Here is a 4,699-nt window from a genome sequence, read left to right as displayed (position 1 = left end):
CAGTTTTGAGTTTCGCGGATTTTGCGCACCAATCTTCGCACGACGACTAACATTTTTTTTTGGAATCGAGGATTTTGTTTTCTTATTTTTCCGATGCGCATTTGATGTCGCCCCCAAGATTTCCCAACAGTGATATCAGAGCCAGGTTGTTCGTGCGAATGATTGGTTTTAAACTACGTGTGTTGTGTTTAGGAAGAATTTTGACGTCAAAATCGTAAAAACAAGGAAGGGCAGCAACAGTTGCTGCCCTCGATCTGCGTGCGTGCAGCGCAACCGAAGGCGGGCAGCACAGGGGCTGCGTCTGCAGCAATCGGCCGGCGGCCTGCTGTAATATCCCTCGCTTTTAAAAATTATTAATAAAGATTTATATGTAAATTGGAGGACCTATATGTAAATATAGAAATTACAAGGACTAAACTGCTAAGTTGCAAAAAAAAAAGAAAAAGAAAAGGGAAAACCGAAAATTCGGTATTATCCCACCGCCTCCCACGCACTCTCTGTTTCTTCGAGAAACAGAGAGGAGCGGTGGGGCATGAGGAGTGAAGAAAAGAAGAAGAAGAGGGAAAAGAAGAGAGGAGGAAGAAGAGAGGAAGAAGAGGGAGAAGAGAAGAAGAAGAAGAAGGAGGAGGTGGCTGCAGCGAGGGCTGCAGCGAGGAGCTGTGGGGCGTGGGGAGAAGAAGAGAGGAAGAAGAGGGAGAAGAGAAGAAGAAGAAGAAGAAGAAGAAGAAGAAGAGAGGAGGATAGCTGCGGCAAGGCTGCAGCGAGGAGGTGTGTGGCTTTGGGGAGGAAAAGGGTAGAGGAGAAGAAGAGAAGGAGAAGAAGAGGGAAAAGAGAGGCAGCTGCAGCAGCCAGGGCTGCAGCACCTCTGTTTCCCACAGGTGGAAACAGAGGAGAGGATGTGTGGGGCGTTGAGGATGAAAAGGGAAGAAGAAGAAGAAGAAGAAGAAGAAGATAGCTGCGGCAAGGCTGCAGCGAGGAGATGTGTGGCCTTGGGGAGGAAAAGGGAAGAGGGGAAGAGGAGAAGAAGAAGAAGAGGAAGAGAAAGAGGTGTGATACCTCTGTTTCCTGCAGAGGAAACAGAGGAGAGGGTGTGTGTGACGCCGGGGAAGAAGGGGCTGCAGCTGCGGCGATGGCAGCTGCAGCTGGAAGAGAAGAAGAAGAGGAAGATGAGCAGGGGAGGAGGGAGAGGTTGCGGCCGTGGCTGCGGCCGCGACTGCAGCAGTTGCAGCGGGGAGAGAAGAAGAAGAAAGGAAGGAGAAGGAAGAGGAGAAGGGAAAGAAGTAGCTGCGGCTGCGGTTGTGGCAGCTGCAGCTATGGCAGGGAAAGAGGAAGAGAAAAAGGAAAGGAAGAAGAGAGAAAGGGAAGGAGAGGAAGAAGAGAGGAAGAGGAGAAGGGGCTGCGGCTGCGGCGATGGCAGCTGCAGCTATGGCAGGGAAAGAGAAAAAGGAAAGGAAGAAGAAGAGAAAGGGAAGGAGAGGAAGAAGAGAGGAAGAGGAGAAGGGGCTGCGGCTGCGGTGATGGCAGCTGCAGCTGTGGCTGGGAAAGAAGAGAAGGAAAGGAAGAAGAAGAGAAAGGGAAGGAGAGGAAGAAGAGAGGAAGAGGAGAAGGGGTGGCAGCTGCGGCAGTGGCAGCTGCAGTTGGAAGAGAAGTAGGAGAGGAAATAGAGTAGCAGAGGAAGAAGAGGCTGCGGTTGTGGTGGCTGCGGCCATGGCTGCGACTGCGACTGCGGCAGTTGCAGCTGGGAAAGAAAGGAAAGGAAAGGGGGAAAAAGGGGCTACGGACGGGATTGCGGCCGCAGCGGCAGCGACTGCGTATGCAATAGTTATGTCTGCGAGAGAAGGGAGGAAGGAAGGTAGTGCGGTGGAAGGGGCTGCGATTGTAGCAGCGGCGGCTGTGGCAGCTGCGTTTGGGAAAGAAAAAGAAGGAATGAGAGTAAGAGAGAGCAGGTGACTGTGCCTCGATGTTCGACACGTGGTGTAGTTGCGAAGAAAGGAAGAAAACGGGAGCACAAAACGAAACAGAGAGAGGACACGGAGAAAAAGTAGAAGGATTTGGGCTGGCACCTTCTTTGAATCTTCGGATCGAAATCATTGAAAGGTAAGTTTCCCGCTTGTTTCAATCCTTTCTATTGCAAGTTCCCTGTTCGTTTCTCCTATAATTGCTCTGATATGCCTTATTGCAAGTTCCCTGATCGTTTCTCCTATAATTGCTTTGATATTTCTTATTGCAAGTTTCCCACTTGTTTCGATCCTTTCTATTGCAAGTTCCCTGTTCGTTTCTCCTATAATTGCTCTGATATGCCTTATTGCAAGTTCCCTGATCGTTTTTCCTATAATTGCTCTTATATGTCTTATTGCAAGTATCCTGATCTTTCCCCACTGTCATTTTTATCTCTACATTTGCTTTGATTATGAGGAACTTTGAATTGTACTAGCCTTGCATTTGTTATATCTCCTGTTTACATGTAACAATTCGAATCTGTGCAACTTTTGAGATTCTGATCTTTTGATACCGAGCTGCCTATAAGACTTTGTGGAAACTCTGATTTGTTCAAAACTGATTTCATTGGAAACTAGACTCGTAGACCTTTCTTTGATATATGGATTGAAAGATCTGAAATCCAAACACCTGCCCAGTTATCTGTTGAATCTGACATTATGAATTCTGCCAACAGAGATTTTGTTCTATGACTCTTGCTTACCAAATTATTTGTAACTCTCTCTGTTGGACAGTTCAATTCATATGAAGCCTATCTTATCTGAAAGTATTATCCAATGATTATTTCTGAGTAAATTGGAGCACGATTGATAGTTTGAATCATTTGTTCAATGTGCCTTCTGTATTCTGCCAGAAATCGAGCTTTGGTCGATTTCTCATATTCTGGTTTCATTCCTTTGGAAATTGATATCCTTTAGCCTTCTTATTCAATTGAGCTTTATATTACTACTTTGAATTCTTGTATGTTCTTGTCCTTAAAATTATTGCATTCTTGAAAACTGTTGTGTAACGTTTATGATATATCGTATTGACTCATATAGGCACATGTATATCCTATTGTTCCGCATTTGCTTTCGATATGTGCCTATTCCAGTTTCATTCCTTTGGACATTGAATTCATCAAATCTTCTTATTGAATTGAGTTATTTGTGATTGCTTGGATTCCATATGTGCCCTTGCTTTCAATTCCCTTCAAGTCTGAATATACTTGTGAAAGATTATTGCTTACTTCGGATTGACTCGTAAAGGCACATGTACGTTTGTTGTTCCGCGTGTGCTTCCGATATATGCTACTTATTGTTGAAACTGTCCTTTTGTACTCTGGTGTGTGGGATTGTCTGGACCTTTGCCAGAAATGGTAAAGGGTATGCGCTGATTTGCCCGCTTTGTGGGGTCCCGCTTTGTGGGATATTCTGGTATGCGCTTATTTGCCCGCTTTGTGGGGTCCCGCTTTGTGGGATATTCTGGTATGCGCTTATTTGCCCGCTTTGTGGGGTCCCGCTTTGTGGGATATTGCTGACTGAGATCCCACTACACCTTCTGTATGTTTGATATGATATCCAGAGCTTTGGTTATGTGTTTCTGTACATGCTTTGGATAAGATTGATATGTTTGCAACGTCAAAGACGACGTTTGAGCTTCTGTACGATATTTGTTTTCGATATGCTCTGAAATGCTTCATTCACTGATGATATGCTTCGAAATGTTCCATATGCCGTTGATATGCTCCGGAACATTTCATATGCCATTGATATGCTCCAATTACTCTGTGCTCCATTTGCTATGAACTGATATGTTCTGAAATGTCCTATCTGCCATTGATATGTTCCAATTACTCTGTGCTCCATTTGCTATGAACAGATATGTTCTGAAATGTCCTATCTGCCATTGATATGTTCCAATTACTCTGTGCTCCATTTGCTATGAACTGATATGTTCTGAAATGTCCTATCTGCCATTGATATGTTCCAATTACTCTATGCCCCATTCGTTATGGATCAAATATGTTTTGAATGACATGATACGTATGATTTGGTATCTATTGAGATGGTATCCTTGAGAATTCTTGTATTCTGCCTTGCATTATGATACCTTACTCGTTTGAAACCGTTCCTTTTGTTCTAAATATGCTTTGTCACTTGCTGAGCCGTTTTTGGCTCACTCCGTTGTTATATAAATCTTTCAGGTCAGCTTGTCACTCTTCGAGATGTTTGATTTGGGCTGAGGCAGTGGATAGCTATTCAGAATAATGGGCAAGTTTGGTTGGTTATTACGATATTGTTGTATAAGTATGTCTTGTATGTAATGAAATGTTGTCGATGAACCGAAATGGATATACTGTGTCAAAGTGTTAGGAGATCTCTCTTATTTGGAATTTCAGAATGTTAAGTCTAATTTATGGTGATATGAACTTGTGGTGAATAGTTGGAGTTCTGATTGTATAATTTATTTAGCTTGTGGATTTATAAATATTGTTCATGTTTGTCAAGTTGGCTTGGGTTGCCATAAATGTGAATTATCGAGTGATGTGATATATGATTATAAACTGCACAGGTTTTATGGATGTGAATATGAATAGAATGTTTTCAGTGTCCTCAAACGTTAGTTTGGATCCTGGATTGGTCTGTGACGAAAATTTTAAAAATCATGGATATTTTGAGGGGCGTGACAGAGGTGGTATCAGAGCATTGTTTGAGGATTA

The 4,699-nt window shown here is 43.5% G+C and overlaps 1 long non-coding RNA gene across 1 annotated transcript; it reads left to right on the top strand.

The window, feature by feature from the left end:
• Positions 1-344: 344 nt before the first annotated feature.
• Positions 345-4,486, top strand: LOC135674087 (uncharacterized). The gene is made up of 2 exons (XR_010513507.1): positions 345-2,097; positions 4,184-4,486. It is a non-coding gene; the product is annotated as an uncharacterized LOC135674087 (long non-coding RNA).
• Positions 4,487-4,699: the final 213 nt, after the last annotated feature.

This window comes from Musa acuminata, chromosome BXJ1-5 (genome assembly GCF_036884655.1).
Source record: "Musa acuminata AAA Group cultivar baxijiao chromosome BXJ1-5, Cavendish_Baxijiao_AAA, whole genome shotgun sequence".
NCBI classification, from domain to species: Eukaryota; Viridiplantae; Streptophyta; class Magnoliopsida; order Zingiberales; family Musaceae; genus Musa; species Musa acuminata.
The sequence above is the reverse complement of the archived record's forward strand: the minus strand, read 5'-3'. Positions and strand labels throughout refer to the sequence as shown.